Source organism: Cervus canadensis, chromosome 1 (genome assembly GCF_019320065.1).
Source record: "Cervus canadensis isolate Bull #8, Minnesota chromosome 1, ASM1932006v1, whole genome shotgun sequence".
Lineage (NCBI taxonomy): Eukaryota > Metazoa > Chordata > Mammalia > Artiodactyla > Cervidae > Cervus > Cervus canadensis.
In genome coordinates, this window is record NC_057386.1 from 26,508,793 (window position 1) to 26,527,133 (window position 18,341).

Below are 18,341 nucleotides of genomic sequence, written 5' to 3' on the forward strand. Positions count from 1 at the left end.
CTGTTGGAGAAACGTCACCTATGACACTGTCCATGATCATCACCTCAAGCCCAGGGAAACAATCCGAGTAAGCGAATTCACTTCCCAGGGTTACCATCTTTCCCATACCCCCAGATCTTTCCTGGGTCTTTGTCACACAATGGGATCAGCCCCTTGTTGGTGCTGAGGAAATTACTGTCTGTGTGTGTGCCCTACTTTACAAAGGAGCAAACAGGCTCAGAAGTTAGGTGGCATATAATAGTGACAGAAGGAATCTGAACTCTTCCCTGATTCGGTGCTAAACAAAACCATAATCGCCCACATCCGCTTCCCGTTCCGTCAAGTAAAAAGATTATGAGCCCATAAGAATATGAACTGGTGTTTCCAGTCCGCCAGCTCTGCCAGATTGAATCGCATGTTTGTGCTGGCCTCAGGTGACCAAGGGTCGCTTAACTTCCTCGACCTCGACACTCAGCACCCCGGGCCGCGAACCCCACAGGGCAGCGCTTGTCTCTTAGGCCGGGGTGAGGGTTGGGGAGGCCAGGCTCGCCGCCCCCCACCACCCCAGGGTGGCCGCAAGTGCAGTGGGAACGCGCGGGCTCCGTCGGGCCCCCTCTCTGAGCCTCCCCTTCCCCGTCTGCGAAAGGGGCTACAGGGAAGCACTTGGATGCAGCCGCGCCGGGAAGATACTGGGACGAGGTGACGCGCTGCACTGAAATTTAGAGTTCCATGAGGAAAGCGGCCGCCGGCACCTGCACCGAGCCTTCGAGGTGCGGCCAACCCAACCGCACGGGTCTTGACCTGGGGCCGCGCGCGCCGGCCCCTCACCCCAGGCGCCAGTAAGGCGCTCCTCACTCACCCGATCCCGCTTCTCGGAGCCGCGGGGGAAGCACAGTCAGAAACACCAAGCTCCCGGCTGCTGCTAACACCACCAGAGTTGGGACCCGCGCGCTAGCCTCCACGTGATCCGTGCGCGAGACCCACTCCCAAACCTGGCGCGCACCGCCCCGCCCCGGCCCCGCCCCAGAGACACCCAATCAGAGCGCGCATCCCAGAGAGCTCCGTCCCCCCGAGTAGCCCAATCAAGACGCGGAGACAGGAGAGCTCCGCCCCCAGAGGAGCCAGCGCTATTGGCTACCGCGGGTCGGGCCTCGCCCAGTACAACGGGATGTGCCTTTGCTCACCTGGCCAGGGGGCATGGTGCCACCCCCTGAGACTGCAGGCCAGGGGCTGGAAGTTTCCGGGAAGACAAGAGGTTTAGAGGTGAATTCTGTTGCTTATATCTGTCTTTTGCATTGTCCTACTTACAGGTTAGCACAGTGGACATTTAAATAGGACAAAGGGGGGTTCCAACTCCGACGCTGTTACTCTGCACATATGGAACCCTAGACCAGTCGCTTCGCTTTTTGAGTTTCATATTCTCATCTTTGAGTTGGAGATAACTATATCTTCCTGACAGGGCTGTGGGGAGGTTTTGTTGATATATCTAAAACACTTGACATTGTGCCTGACACACAGCAAGGGCTCAATAAATAAAAAAACGTTGTTGTTATTCAGTCGCCAAGTCGTGTCCGACTTTCTGCTACCCCTTGAACTGCAGCAGGCCTGGAAGGCTTCCCTGTTCTTCACTATCTCCTGGAGTTTGTTAAGACGTTAACATCTTAACATTAAACCATTGTTAAGAATAACAAAGCCAAGGGCCTGCACAATATAGGGAACAAGCTGACGAAGATTCTCTAACTGAAGGAAGGCTGACTTTTGGACTTTCCTGCTTGTCTCTGTGTTGTCAGATTTCAGCAAGAATCCTGCTAAGTCTGTTTAAACAGAACAGCCCGCCCCCACTTCTCCACATCTGATTGGATTCCTCATCTTCTACCAGGGTTGGTGATGTCTGATCACCCAGGCCTAGTCAGCTTGGCCAGAATTCCCTGTTCCCTGATGTTTCCCTTAGTAATTTTCCATCCACCCACCTCACCCTGCTCCTTGCTATAAATTCCCACTGCCCCTGCTGTATTCAGAGTTGAGCATAACCTCTCTCCCAAACTGCAAGGTTCTATGCCAGTGGTCCCTACACCAACTGAAATCATGTGCCCACCTTGCCCCCACCAAATAAGGTCTGTCTTACTGTGTCATTGAATATTTTTTTCTTTAACAGCTCTGGATTTTTCAGTACTCAGTGTACCCACAACACTTTACCTCTTACCATGTCAAACAATTTCCAAAATATTGTAACAAATGTGGCTAAAATGTGACAGTGAATGGATTCAAAATTGATTCAGAAAAGTCTAGGGAAAGACAGTGAGAGAGTAAGGATCCATAAGAAAGTCAAGAACATTTAGTTCCTTTTCAAGGGCTCTAGATAAAATCCTGAGCCATATCCTTGAGCTGTGGTGCAGATACTGAAACCCCCACAAGGTGGAAGAAGTTAACAGCATGCTGACCACCAACATGTAGACACCACACTGGTTAAAGCCAAAAAATTGATAACCGAGATTCCCAAAACGCCACCCTGTTACCACCAACAACTAAAAAGAATGATCACGAGCTGATCACACACCCTTGAACCCTCACCCCTAATGTTGTCTTTGAAAACCTTCCCAAAAGCCACTGGGGAGTTGGGTCTTTTGAGCATGAGCTGCAGTAAACTTGGCCCTGCGGTAAAGGTTGTATTTTCCTTCAGTACCACTTGGTGCCAGGGGGTTGACTTTGCTGTGCATCAGGTGAACTGATGTAGGCTTGGTTTGGTAATGTCTGTTGTTGTTGCTATTCAGTCTCTTAGTCATGTCTAACTCTTTGCGACCCCATGGACTGCAGCACACCAGGATCCCCTGTCCTTCACTATCTTCCAGAGTTTGCTCAAATTCATGTCCATTGAGCCAATGATGCTATAGATAGATATTAATAACATCTCTTTGAAACATATATAAATCCTTTTGAAGACTAGATAGGCCTTTTGTCAAGTTGATGACCCACGAATGTCTTTGTCAAGAACCTGGGAGCCATCACTTTGAAACATAAATGTGAAGGATCCAGCAGCCATATCTCCAAGTGTCTGTCACTGGGTAAGAACCTCCTTCTAAGATGCAGAACTACTTCCTGTCATAAAGATAGGAGAAGATTGTTATTCCTCTTGAGACAGGTAGGAAGGGGAAGGGCACAACCATTAAAAGCAGTTCATGGGGTAACAGAGTTGGACATGACTTAGCAACTGAACAACAACAACAGACTTTCAGGATACAACAAAAGCTAGTTGGGACCAATCAGGTCCAAAATAGTGGAAGAGTCGACTTCCAGCAGACCCTGAGCCTCAGTCTATGCTCAATGTAATGCATTAGCATCTAAATGACACACACACAGGCAGCATGACAGTTTTGAAGCTGACCATAAGAGGGCAAAAAGTGGGCAGTGGCCCAGTTCCTAGAAATCCCTGCCCCTTCTCCAACCACTTTACTCTTAAATTCTTTCCTGTATGAAGCCAAGGAGCCTCACTTGGTGACTCGCTAGAGACCTTGTTCACTCCTCCTCACCCTTCTCCTGCAACATCTTTTGTGGCAACCACGAAAGGGACATCAAAGGGCATAACCTGGATCCATCTACTAGGCTGTGGCTGCCCACTGCAGAGGACAGCTGGGACTTAGTCCTGAAGATTTGAGTAGCCCTTAGGTGGCAGCTAATGCTGCCTGGGAGATCTGGTGGAGACCAGCTCTCTGGCCCCGAAGGAGCCCACCAAGCCCAAGGCTCTTCTCTTCATGTTTGTCATTCTCCCCCATCACTCTGTTTCTTTGGACCTAAGAAGATCCACAGAGTCCACCACTTGGACTTCCAAATTAAGACTGTGGCAATTGGCAACCTGACTGGGTTAGTTTCCCCTCGAGGCTCCTCAAGTCTGATTCCCCCTTCCTCCTCGTTCTTAGTCTTGGCCCGGTTCCAGAATGTCAGAACTGCATCGGCGGCCCAAATAAGGAGACATTGGGAGTCTCCCACTACATCTGTGGCCCAGCCCTCTCTGAGTGCCTCTCAGGGCTCACAGCCTCATTGAACCCCTGGTCACATGTGAGGGTCTCAGACTTTATCAACCCCTGAGCAAAGGAAGTGATCAAGCACCCTCCGCAGAGGGCCTGTGAATCTCTGGCTGAGGAAGCGTCCTGGCTGGGCACCTTCTCTCTTCACCCTGGATTTCTCTCATATCCTCCTTCTCTCATCCCATCCTGGTTTCTTAGCCTGTCTACTGGTCCTTGCACCTCCCTGCCAGCTTTCCCAGTGGGTGGGGTGTTATCTATGTGCTGCTCATGTAAAGAAGTGCCCATCCTCAACAGCACAAGGACAACCTCCCAAGGAGGGCTTTGACCTTGTCTTGTTACTACCTTCTGGCTTCTGCTCTACCCTGCAGCTCTGTTTGAAAAGTGAAAGTGAAGTTGCTCAGTTGTGTCCAACTCTTTTCCATCCCATGGACTGTAGCCTACCAGGTTCCTCCATCCATGGGATTCTCCAGGCAAGAGTACTGGAGTGGGTTGCCATTTCCTTCTCCAGAGGATCTTCCTGACCCAGGGATAAAACTTGGGTCTCCCGCATTGTAGGCAGACGCTTTACCGTCTGAACCACCAGGGAAGTCTGTTTGCTTACCTTTTCCTTTCTCTGAAAATGAAGGTAATCTGCTTAGTGACACGGCCTAGGTCTCCTTCCTCTCTCCCTGAAGGGTTTAGGATTTGGGACTCTAGTCACTTTTTCTGGCTCTTGTTCCTCCCCTTGACTAACCCCAGGGGTCTCCTCAGGCTCACCAAACTGATTTTTGGGTGCCCTCACTGTTGTCTTTGCAAAACAAACCTTTTCTCATGGTCTGATGGCTACAAGCCCAGTTTTCCCTGCTTAATTAGACACCTCTTCTGCCTTGATCCCCTAACCTAATCAGTTTGTTCAGTAACTCAGTCATGTCCGACTCTTTGCAGCACCATGGCCTGCAGCATGCCAGTCCTGGACAGCACTTCCCTGTCCATCACCAACTCCCAGAGCTTGTTCAAACTCATGTCCACCGAGTCAGTGATGTCATCCAACCACCTCATCCTCTGTCATCCCCTTCTCCTCCTGCCTTCAATCTTTCCCAGCATCAGGGTCTTTTCCAATGAGTCAGTTCTTCACATCAGATGGCCAAAGTACTGGAGTTTCAGCTTCAACATCAGTCCTTCCAATGAATATTTAGCACTGATTTCCTTTAGGGCTGACTGGTTCGATCTCCTTGCTATCCAAAGTACTCTCACAAGTCTTCTTCAACACCACAGTTCAAAAGCATCAATTTTTCAGTGCTCAGCTGTCTTTATGGTCCAACTTTAACATACATGACTACTGGAAAAATCATAGCTTTGACTATAAGGACATTTTTTTGGTAAAGTAATGTCTTTGCTCTTTAATATACTATCTAGGTTTGTCATAGCTTTTCTTCCAAGGAGCGTCTTTTAATTTCATGGCTGTAGTCACCATATGCAGTGATTTTAGAGTCCAAGAAAATAAAGTCTGTCACTGTTTCCATTGTTTCCCATCTATTTGCCAGGAAGTGATGGGACCAGATGCCATGATCTTAATTTTTTTTTTTTTTTATGATCTTAGTTTTTTGAATGTTGAGTTTTAAGATAGCTTTTTCACTTTCCTCTTTCACTTTCGTCAAGAGCCTCTTTAATTCCTCTTTGCTTTCTGCCATAAGGGTGGTGTTATCTGCATATCTGAGGTTATTGATATTTCTCCCTGCAATCCTGATTCCACCTAGAGGTTCATCCAGTCCAGCATTTCACATGATGTACTCTGTATATGAGTTAAATAAGGAAGATGACAATATACAGCCTTGACGTACTCCTTTCCCAATTTGGAACCAGTCTGTTGTTCCATGTCCAGTTCTAACTGTTGCTTCTTGACCTGCATACAGATTTCTCAGGAGACAGGTAAGGTGGTCTGGTATTCCCATCTCTTGAAGAATTTTCCACAGTTTGTTGTGATCCACACAGTCAAAGGCTTTGGTGTAGTCAATGAAGCAAAAGTAGATGTTTTTCTGGAATTCTCCTGCTTTTTCTATGATCCAACAGATTTTGGCAATTTGATCTCTTGTTCCTCTGCCTTTTCTAAATTCAGCTTGAACATCTGGAAGTTCTCTGTTCAAGAACTGTTGAAGCCTAGCTTGGAGAATTTTGAGCATTACTTTGCTAGTGTGTGAGATGAGTGCAATTGTATGGTAGTTTGAACATTCTTTGGCATTGCCTTTCTTTGGGATTGGAATGAAAACTGACCGTTTCCAGTCCTGTGGCCACTGCTGAGTTTTCCAAATTTTCTGGCATATTGAGCGCAGCACTTTCACAGCATCATCTTTTAGGATTAGAAATAGCTCAGCTGGAATTCCATCATCTCCACTAGCTTTATTAGTAGTGATTCTTCCTAAGGCCCACTTGACTTCGCACTCCAGGATGTCTGGCTCTAGGTGAGTGATCACACCATTGTGATTATCTGGATCATTAAGATCTTTTTTGTATAGTTCTTCTGTGTATTCTTGCCACCTCGTCTTAATACCTTCTGCTTCTGTTAGGTCCATACCATTGCTGTCCTATATTGTGCCCATCTTTGCATGAAATGTTCCCTTGGTATCTCTAATTTTCTTGAAGATATCTCTAGTCTTTCCCATTCTATTGTTTTCCTCTATTTCTTTGCATTGATCACTTAGGAAGTCTCTCTTATCTCTCCTTGTTATTCTTTGGAACTCTGGGGTCAGGCCAATAAACTGCCTATAGGACTTATCCCTGTGACAATCCCTTGAAGAGCCCCATCCACTAAAGTCCCTGGCAGCACACTCCTCTTACATTTTGGGCTATCAGTGAAGAGTAAATGTGTCTGACTCTTTGTGACCCCATGGACTATAGCCCATCAGGCTCCTCTGTCCATGGAATTCTCCAGGCAAGGATACTGGAATAGGTAGCCATTCCCTTCTCCAGGGGATCTTCCAGACCCAGGGATCTAACTCAGGTCTCCTGCATTGCAGGCAGATTCTTTACTGTCTGAGCCACCAGGGAAGTCCTGGTGGGCTATCAGGGAGAAAAATAAACTGCAGCTCCCATGCCTGTATCACCTCACGACTACATTTCCTTGTGAAAAACTCATGGGAGGACAGGGTCCAGGAAGCCTGGATTGGAGCCCTGCCCTGTGGAGAAGGGATGTGTGTGAAGTGCAGCCAGAAAGGCCACTGGAAGGATGAATGTCACCCGCGGGGAAGAGGGCCACCAGGACTCTGTCCAAAATATAAACAGGAGGATCACTGGAAGCAGGACTACCCTCAGTCCCGGAGGGGACTCAGGGCTCCCAAACCAATGATGGCTGATAGGACAGAAGACTGACAGGGCCCAGGACCCTCCCTGGCTCCCAGAGGACACCTGGTCACTTTCCAGAGAAGCTGTGGTAGCCCTTGATGTGGCAGGTAGGAAGGTTATTTTCTATTAGGTATGGGGGCAGCCTGCTCTGTGCTGACTGGTTTCCCTGGACAATCTGGTCTGATTCTCAGGATTGATGTATGGCCCCAAACCAAGCGATTCAGAATCCCCTCTTCCCCACGCCATGCAGCTGCTTGTTAGGAATTTTACCTCTGCACATCAGTTTCTGCTCATGCCTGAGTGCCACCCCACCTCATGGATCACTGCCTTCTCATAGCAAAGGGGCTTACATAACTCAATGAAGCTATGAGCCATGCCAAGCAGGGCCACCCAAGATGGACAGGTCATAGTGGAGAGTTCTGACAAAACATGGTCCGCTGGAGGAGGGAATGGCAAACTACTCCAGTATTCTTGCTGTGAGAACACCATGAACTGTATAAAAAGACAGAAAGATGTGACACCACAAGATGAGCCCTCTATGTTGGAAGGTGTCCAGTATGCTACTGGGGAAGAGAGGAGGACAATTACTAATAGCTCCAGAAAGAATGAAGCTGCTTGCTGGGAAGGGACCTGCTCACTCTATTCCAAATGATACTACACTCTGGAGACCCTCACAGAGAAGGCACCCAGCCATGGCAACCTGCCTCAGTCCCAACCAGAGGAGGTCTCCATTCCAGCCCACATTATTTCTCAAGTGGACCCCACTGTCTGGGATGCTGAAGTCCCTGGGAAAGCTACTAATCTGCTCCCAGTTTAACAGAGCCTGTTAAACCCAATGCTGATTACCCATGCAAGAGACTCTGATACCTGAGGCCCAACAAGGTATCCAACTTCTAATAACCAAGTTCTTAAAATATGGGCTATGACCCTGCCATTTGGACAATTCATTTGTGTTAGACAAAAGCCCACTCTCGGGCCCTGGAAGGAGTCCCCTTGCCTGCAACAATTCTGCTTATAAGAAACAGTGGAAAATACAGGTTTGTTCAAGTCCTGAGGATGTTACTGAAAGCCCAACCTCTCTGTACACTAGCGCTGAAACAAATCCCAGAGACAGAGTTTTGGATGAAGTAAAAAAGGATAGCTTTATTACCTTGCCAGGCAAAGGGAGGCACACCAGGCTTCTGCCTCAAAAAACCTGCGTGCCTCTACTTCAGAGAACTGGATGAGGGTTTATAACAGTGGGTCAAAGGTGGGGCCTGACAAGACTGGGGATCTCCCAATCTTGATGAGCTTCTCGAGTTCCTTTAATCTTGCCTTAGCTTGTTTCTTGGCTGCTCCTCCCTGAATTAGCAACTGTTCCAATCTGCCTTTTGGAACTCAAAGAAGGTCAGGGAGGCTGAAGTCTTACCTACAAGAAATTGGGGACACAAAGACCTCCATGCCTGGGAGCCCAACAGAGTCCAGCTTGGTTTTAAGGGCAGTTAATGAGGCAGTAGTCCCAGTTCACCTGATATTTCCCTTGTGGAACTCCCCTTGTGGCTCAGCTGGTAAAGAATCCACCTGCAATGTGGGAGACCTGGGTTCAATCCCTGGGTTGGAAAGATTCCCTGGAGAAGGGAAAGGCTACCCACTCCAGTATTCTGGCCTAGAGAATTCCATGGACTGTACAGTCCATGGGGTCGCAAAGAGTTGGACACAACTGAGCGACTTTCACTTAGCCATTTAGCCACATTTGTCCTGAAGGAAATCAACCCTAAATATTTATTGGAAGGACTGATACTGAAGCAACACCAACTCAATGGACATGAATTTGGGCAAACTCTGGGAGATAGTGAAGGACAGGGAAGCCTGGTGTGCTGCACTGCATGGAGTCAAAAAGAGTCGGATGCGACTTAGCAACTGAACAACAACAATAACAACACCATATTGACCAAGTTCCAGAGACTGTAAACTGATTCCCAGAGCTAGACCTATTGTAAACTGATTCCCAGAGCTAGATCTAAAGGATGCTTTCTTTAGGATTCTTCTGCACCCAGACTCCCAACGCCTCTTTGCTTTTGCGTGGACAAATCCAGACAGCCACATAATGCTGTGAATGCTTCCACTCTGTGGCATTGAAGTAGAGGGAAGCCATGCAGTTCTAGGAACTCAGTCAACCACAGCCTTGTCCACTACTACTGCTTCATCGACGATCAAGGGTCACGCGGTGCCCAGCATGGACTAGGCCGGGGGCCTGTGTCCACTTCTACACACATTATGGGCGTCCACAGTGCATTCATGGCCTTGATCCCTGAGGACTACTCTGTGTACCCCATGTGTACCCTCCCACCTCTTTGGCTGTGTAATGCCCTGTGCCCTCTCCCCGTGCCCACCCCCTCGGTGCCCCCTGGCTGTGTGTCAGCCCCCTGACTATCTCTACTCCAAGGGTAGACTCAGACCCCTGGGTCTTGCCTCTCCCTGCTCCAGGGCCATCCAAAGCTATCTGGGGTCTCCATTCACCCACTGCCCACACCGGCCTGCCTCACAGCTCAGTGGGGGACAGAACCCTTCGCAGGAGACTGATGTGCCCATCTGTTCCCCTCCAGATTGCTTCTCTCTCCAGCCCAGAGAAAGTCCTCTTGTTTTAGAGGCTCGGTGGAATGGAAAATCGTCTGACTCACCAGTGTCTTCCCTACTCTAAATCACAAGGAGAGGAGGCCTTTGTAACCCCAAGGCCTCTTCTCTGCCACTAAACTCTTTTCTTTCAAACCATTTGCTCTGTGAGGAAGTTCCCAAATGACTTGAAACTCAAGAATTAAGACCTTTCTTCTTTCTGCCTGCTCTGCTGGCTCTTCCTGATGCTACAGTGGAACAAGGAGCTGGAGTCTCAGCCAACACTGGGTGACAAGAGTACACATACGTAAGTAGATCAAAATACCACCTTCCAGGGGAGAAGGTCTTACTCAGAGTGGATGCTAGCCAATTAGGAGAGGCCACACAGCTCAGTGAGAGTGGACGCCTTTGATTTTGCTGCAAAGGCACATGTGCAAAGGCACATCGAGGCATGCAAGGTGAATGTGTTGTGTGGCCTTGAGTAAGAAGTTTGACCCCTCTGGGCTTTTATCACGTCCACTTTGGACTCCTCTCTTCCTCTGCTTTCCTCTAGGCTATGGGCCCTCCAGACATGATCTATGGTCTTCATTCTCCTACATTCTCCCAGACCAGCTCATCTACTCCCAGGTGGTGTTGACATCTGAGTCAGTGTCACAGGTGTTGGAGGAGAAGGAGGAGAAACTCTAGGGTGGGGGAGGAGCGCAAGGTGGGAGGGGCTGGCAGAGAAGAGACCCACTAACTCTGCCTGTGGCGGGTAAGGAAGCCTGCCCCGAGGAGGGTCTCATCAGACTCACAGGTCTGATTTCTCTGGACAAAAGGAGGTGGAAGGGAGGTAGGCAGGACAGAAGAGCAGGCGGGATGCTGGAGTTCCACCCACTGTTTCCTCCTAGACATCAGGCTGCCTCTGAAACTTTTTCTTTCTCCCTATTCAGCAACACTTAAAACAAAAAGGAACTTAAAACTCCACAGTCATCACTTTCCTGTGTTGCCATGTAAAAGCATTATTCTCAGAAAGTTAAAAATACGTAACAGACTTCCTCCTCTAAGCATGATATAGTAGAAAGGATCGCACTTAACCTTCCTTGATAAACAACTAGGAACTGGGCAAAACCTATCAAAGAGCTCCTTGCAGACACTGAACAACCAGGGGTTGGGGGTTCAGACACTCTGGGAAAAGTGGGGTCTGCCCTGGTTGGGTGTGTGGAGATGATCCTGGATGAGGGGATGGCACAGAAGCTGGTGATCTCGGCGGGTGGAAGGGGTGGAAGTCAGGGCTGGGGAGAATGAGGCATTTCTTTGTGTATAGAATTCCTTTGAGTTTGCTGAGTATGTGACTTGCATGTACAGAGAAAAACTCTTCAAAGAGGTAGAACAGCCAGGGAATTGTGAGCTGACAAATCCCCAGAGTTCACAGGGAAAGATGTTCAAACTCTGAGCAGCCAGAGGAGCTTCCCCAGTGATGGCAGGGGGCATGGGGTGGACAGTCTGGAGCCAGCATACCTGAGTAGTAAATCCAAACTAACCCCAGATGGAAGCTACTCTCCTCTCCTCTAACAAAACTTTGAAACAAGCCTCAGGCAGAAACCGGAGACAATACCTAAGAACCCAAAGCCACCCTCAGCCGGCTCAATCCAACTGACATTTATAGGACATGCCACCTAACAACAGAACAGGAGATTACACATGCTTTCAAGTGACGACAAATACCAAGGTGGACCACATCCTGGGCCATAAAACAAACTTCAAGAAATTTAAAAGAATTGAAATCAAAGTGTGTTCTCTGACAACAATGAAACCAAAATAGAAGTCAATAACAGGAAAATAATAAAATCTCCAACAACCTAAGTGCGCATTGACAGAGGAATGGATGAAGATGTATACATACACAGTGGAATATCACTAGGCCACAAAAAGAATGAAAATTTGCCATTTACAACAACATGAATGGACTTGGAGAGTATCATGCAAAGTGAATTAAGTTAGACAAAGACAAACATTGTATGATAACAATTATGTGGGCTTTAAAAAATAAAACTAGTGAAGATAACAACAATAACTAAAACAGACTCACAGATGCAGAGAACAAAGTGGTTACCAGTGGGGAGAGGGAAAAGGTGAGGGGCAAGCTATGGGTAGAAGATTAACAGGTTGAAAACTACTACATATGAAATAAATAAGCTACAAGGATATATTGTACAGTGCAAGGAAAATCACCAATATTTTATAATGACTAAGCAGAATATAACCTTTAAAAACTGTGAATCACTATGTTGTACTTCTGAAACTTATATTGTACATCAACTATACCTCAATTTTGAAAAAAAGGAGTCTTTCTTACCGTAGATCTTAGCAGCCTCAGTGTATGATTTCTTTCTCTCCTTATTAAGTTGAGAATTTTCACCTTTTCACTTAAGGAAGCACTGTAGGGTCTCTTTGGCAGATCTGAGTTGCAGCATCTCTACTCTCACACTTTGGGGGCAGTTATTAAGAAAAAAAAGGGTCACTTGAACACAAGGTCTGTGACACTGCGGCAGCTGGTCTGGTAGCTGACACAGTTACTAAGTGACTAACAGATGGACCAAGCCGGACAAAGGCGTGATTCACGTCCTAGGCAAAACAGCGAGAGATTCCATCACTCTGCTCACAATGGTGTGCGATTTAAAGCTTATGAATTAGTCATTTTGGGAATTTTCCTATTCAGTGTCTTAGGACCGTAGAAAGTAAAACCATTATAAAGAAGACAACCACATATGAATTTATACATGTGATAAAATGGCACAAAATTATACATACATTGTATCAATGTAAATTTCCCGACTTTGATACTGTACAACAGACAGTTGTGGAAGAAAACTGGGTGAAGGGTTCAATGGGCCCACTCTGCATGATCTTTGAAATTTCCTTTGAATCCATAATTATTTTGAAATAAACTATTTTTAAAAATCTCAAAGAGATCGAACGCATCACGAGTAATTTAACCGCTTTTCAGAGCAAAGTCCAACACCCTTTAAAGGAAGACACCAAAGTCCAGATACTCAATAAGTAACACCTACAGTGTCCAATGTCCAATAAAAAATTAGGAGGCATGACTGGAAGCAGAAAAAGGCAACCCACAACTAGGAAAAAAAAAATTAATGACTAGTAACAGATGCAGAATGACAGAGGTACTGAAGCTAGAAGACAGGGACATTAAGACAGCTTTATTTTAGTTTTGGCTGCACTGTGCAGCATACGGGACTTCCCCAATCAGTGATGGAACCTGTGCTCCCTGCAGTGGAAACACAGAGACTGAACCACTGGACACCAGGGAAGCTCAGGACAGCTTTTCCTTTTAGTCCATTACTTTAATGAAAACCCAAAAAGATGGGATGGTTCCCATGGGCTTAACACCTTTGTAAAAAAACTAAAGATAGTCCCAAAGATCAGCTCCATGGAATATGCTTGTCTAAATCTTCCCCATCCTCTAAGACCACCTCTGTGTTTTCCCTTGGGCATGCACAATGACTTTCTAATTTCCTCTGTACTGCAGTTGTTTTTGGATATCTTTTTTTTTTTTTTTTTAATTACACTGGGTCTTTGTTGCTGTGCATGGGCTTTCTCTAGTTGAGGTGAGCAGTGGTTATTCTTCACTGTGGTGTACAGGTTTCTCAATGTGGTATACAGGCTTCTCTTGTTGCAGAGCACTGACTCGAGGCACACGGGCTTCAGTAGTTGTGGCTGGCAGTCTCTAGAGCACAGGCTCAGTGGTTGTGGCTCACCAGCTTAGTAGCTCCATGCAGCATGAGGGAATCTTCCTGGATCACAGATCAAACCTGTGTCCTCTGCATTGTCAGGTGGTCTCTCATCCACTGAGCCACCAGGGAACTTCTGGATGTCTTATTTTTCAACGTCTGGGTCACAAAATGAGGAAAAGAGAATAAAGGAAGGGAAAAAAGGCCTGGTCCTTTCCATTCCCTGAAAGTCACTTTAGTCAGAGAAAATGTAGCTTTGCAACACTAGGTGGAGGAGCAACAAGAACCCTGTCTCGAATCTGCACGTCTGTAATCAGAAGCAGCAATCAGTGATTAGGGGACAGATGTGCAGTTTCTGAAGAATGTGGTTCTCCCCTCCGCCTGGCTCCTGCCAATCTCATACAAGCGACTCTAAACACCCATGCACAGCTGCCTGCCACAGCACTGGGGGTAGGAGGTGGGAACTGCTATTCTGCTAAGAGCTAAAATTGACTCTGATTAGCCACCCTTTTCTGTCCAAACCTTCATGTGGAAGTTACAAGCCTCCAATAGACTCCAGAGTTCCAAACGAGTTACCTGAGACAAAGTTTGCCTGGGCAATTCTAGGTGGGGTGACAAATTTCTGGCTCTGCTACCTCTCTAACTTTTCCAAATTCTTGTATTTGATTTTTGACAATTTGAATATAATATGCCTTTTGTGGATCTTTTTGAATTTGTCATACTTTTAGTTCATTGAGGTTTTGAATATGCAAGTTATTATTTCATCAAATTTGGAAGGTGTTTGGCCTTAATATCTTTAAATGTTCTTAACTCTGTGTGTGTGTCTCTCCCTGTCTCTGTGTCTCTCTCTTTCCCTCCTGGGTTCTCATCATGCATCTACTAATATATATGGTGATGTCCCACACAGCCCTTAGGCTCTGTTCATTTTTCCTCATGATTTTTTGTCTATGCTCCTCAGACTCAATGATTTCACTTGCTCCATCTTTACATCTGCTGATTCTTGATTCTTTCCTTGGCCTGTTAACATCTGGTTCTGATCCCCAGCGAACTTCTTATTTCAACTATTGTACTATTCAGCTCCAGTATTTCCATAGTGTTGCTTTTCATAATATATACTTTTTAAGTAATATTCTCCATTTGTTCATACATCATTCTCCTGGATTTCTCTAGCTTTTTAAGTACATTTAAGACAACTGATTACAAGTATTTGTCTAGTAAGTTGAATATCTGGGCTCTGCCAGGGACAATTCTTGTTAATTCCTTTTTTCCTGTGAATGGGACATATTTTTTTTTCCTTTGCGTTGCTCATCATTTTTTGTTGTTGTTGAAAACTGGCTATTTTTAGTATTATAATGTAGAAACTCTGAAAATCAGATTCTTCCCTCTCCCCAGAGTTTGTTGTTATTTATTGCTAAGAACTGACATGTTCTGTTTACTTGTTTTTGGTGACTTTTCCAAGGTATTTTGTAAAAACTATATTCTTTGCCATGTGTCATGACTGAACTCTCTGTTCTATTATGTCAGTGGACAGAGATTTTCATAAATGACTGGAGTCAAGGAAAATAAACAATCCTCCCCCCAATCTGTGCAGATTGGATCTGAGCTGGACGCGTCTACAACCTTGGCCAGGCCTAGGACTCTGCTTCGTCTTCTGCTTCTGCAGAGCCCAAGGGGCTGCTAGATTTGTAAGCCTAGGACTCTGGGAGATCTTTTCTGTGTATGCATCTGGCCCTGGGCGTGATCTTTGTGGTCCAAATACCCTCATACATGCCTCAGTCCTTCAAAGCCTTCTTCCATCCACCATCTTTCTTCTCAGCCCTCTTGCTCCCAGGCCTTTCAGTCCATCTGCTGCCACTGTGTCCACTCACCCTTGCACCAGATGGCTTAGGGGACTCTAGATCTTTAAATGTTTTTGACTGTCTCTTCCTGGAAAATGGATTTAGCCCGAAGGGGGTAAAACCAAGAGACATCTTGGCACCAAGGCCTTAGGGAACTGCCAAACTGGTTAAAACATTCCAGCACAGTGTTTAAGAGCAAAGTCCACACTGACCCCTTACCCAACAGGCCACACCAGGAACACGGGCTGTGGTTTCCACAGCCACCTGTGGCAGTAAGGGAAGCAAAACACCACAATCCCCTCATACTGAAACTTAACTCCCCCCCCCTTCATTAAGCACTCCCCTGGTTGCTGTAAGCTCTTGGTTGGATTCCAGAGTTCCAAAATAAGTTAGTTCTATTGGTTTTTGCCTAACGGTTGCTCCATGGAGGGACTGACCCCTTGAACTCCCTACACTTCTATTTTCTGTTGCTGTCATGCTCTCTTCCTTTGCTTTTTCAAGACTTTTTAAATTAGTCACTTGTTTTCTTTCCAATTACTTCCTATCATGAATAGTACTATTAAAAACATCTGCAGAAAAACTGCATATCTTCCCCTTGGGAATCATTTCTTTGGAATATATTCCCAGATGGGGAATTTCCAGGCTAAAGCAAAGAACAGCTGCCCAGCTCTTGTTAAATATTGACAGTTGCTCCAGAAGGATTGGCTCAACTTACCATCCCGCCCACACTTCCAATTTTTCTTTGTTTTTCTCTACAATCTGTTGGCAACAGTCTTATTTTTATTTTTCTCATACCTACTCTTTACTGTCTAATATGTGCCGAATGCCTTAATCTGCTATCTCTAAACACATCTCCTCAAAGTGAGCATTTTCATTTTTTAATGAAAAAAGCTTGGAGAGTTCAAACCACTTGAGGTCACATAGCCAAAAGCAGATGAGGGTTCACTGGCCAGAACATTACTACAGTTTCTATGAGCCCTGTGGCTCCCACACTGGGTGACGACCTGTATCAGGAATGAAAAAATATGCAGATCCAAATTAAAGCCCAGAGGGAAGAGTCCTGGATAATGGTGGCAATGTTAGTAATAGTATTTAAATATCCCCAAATTCCTACATAAAAACTGTTCAACCAGGAAAGCACACCAAAATCTCACAACCTAGAGCTACAACCAAGCCAGGTGGCAGGGAAACTGTCATGACGGTACAAGGACTCAAGAGGGCGCAGTGTACCTACGAGCCCTTGTCAAGGGACCCTATCAGAACCTTTTTGGAGGATTAAAAATGCCCCCAAATCTCTTTCTTTCTTTATGGCTGCGCTGGGTTTTGTGGCTGCACTCTGACTTTCTCTTGTGGTGAGCAATGGCTTCTCTTGTTGCCGAGCACAGGCTCTAGAGCACGGGCTCAGTAGTTGTGGCACTCGGGCTTAGCTGCTCTGTGGCATGTGGAATCTTCCCTGACCAAGGATGGAACCCGTGTCCTCTGCATTGGTAGGCAGATTCTTATCTGCGGTACCACCAGGGAAGTAAAAAAAAAATGCCCCAAATCTCTTTAAAATCCCTCCCACTGAGGAGTTATGTGATCTCTCCTTCAACTTGAGTGGGTCCTGCGACTACTTCAACCATTAGAACACCAAAGAATGATGATAACGTACCCATTTCTAGGCTCAGGAGACAAGAACCCTGAAGTTTCCACTTTCTGTGTCTTGGAACACTTATTCTGGGAAAATCTTTCTGCCATGTCACAGGGCAGACTATTCCACGGAATGTGGAAAAGTAGCCACGTGGAAAGGTTGCATAGAGAGAGATCAAATCCTGTCTAGTCCCTGGTGGTTGTAGCCAACCCAGCCGGGGCACCAGACAGGTGAACACAGGTGAGCAGCCTTAGGAACATTCCAGCCCCACTCACCATCTGTCTGACTACAACTGCAAGAGAGATCCTCCATGGAAAAACCACCCAGCTGAGCCCAGTCAACTCACAGAACCGTGACACGGAAACAATTCTTTTTCATGGTTCTAGGTTTTGTGAAGGTGACATAGCAGGAGGTAACCAGAACTACCTTGCTACAGCAAGTTTGGTCCTAAGACCAGCAGTGCCAGCATCATCTGAAAGAGCATGAGAAAGTCAGGTTCTCTGAACTATACCCTTAGAATCCAAATCTGCACAGCAGCCTGACTTCCAGTCACATTTACATACCATGTTCCAGGCAGTCCTGCCATTACTTGGAGTGGACACCTGGGCACAGATGCTCTGGCTTCACTTTTTTTGTGGGCAAACAAACTCCATTTGTTTTTGTCTGTTCCTTGCCTCTAAGTACATTCCTATTGCTACATACAGGGTGGTAAGGTTTTTTCCCCCCCAAACTTTAAAGCTTTTATTTTGTATTGAGGTATAGCTGATTAACAATGTTGTGATAGTTTCAGATGAACTGCCATACATATACATGTATCTGTTCTTCCTCAAACTCCCCCTCCCATCCAGACTGCCATATAACATTGAGCAGTTTCATGTGCTCAATAGGTCCTTGTTGATTATCCATTTTGAATATAGCGGTGTGTACATGACCTTCCCAAACTCCCTAACTATCCTTCCCTACCCCCAGCAACCAATTCATTTTCTAAGTCTGTGAGTCTCTGCTTTGTAAGCAAATTCATTTGTATCACTTCTTTTTAGATTCCACATATAAGGGATGTCATATGATATTTCTCCTCTGTCTGACTTATGTCACTCAGTATGACACTCTCTAAGTCCATCCATGTTGCTGCAAATGGCATTATTTCAATTTTTTTTTAATGGCTGAGTAATACCAGGGTGGTAAAGTTTTTGTTTTTCTTTTTGAAAAAATTGAGAAATAATCTGTATAC

General features: G+C 46.1%; 1 protein-coding gene across 2 annotated transcripts in view; it reads right to left on the bottom strand.

Moving 5' to 3' along the window:
* The window catches only part of SHMT1 (serine hydroxymethyltransferase 1), a 26,224-nt gene extending 13,826 nt beyond the window's left edge, over positions 1–12,398 (bottom strand). Inside the window, exon 1 of one of the 2 annotated variants that reach the window (XM_043472835.1) lies at positions 12,250–12,398. The gene's annotated coding sequence lies outside the window, so the exon portion shown is untranslated. Of the gene's footprint in view, positions 1–838; positions 989–12,249 lie in introns of those variants that run through there. The other variant, XM_043472828.1, reaches the window with a different exon arrangement.
* Positions 12,399–18,341: the final 5,943 nt, after the last annotated feature.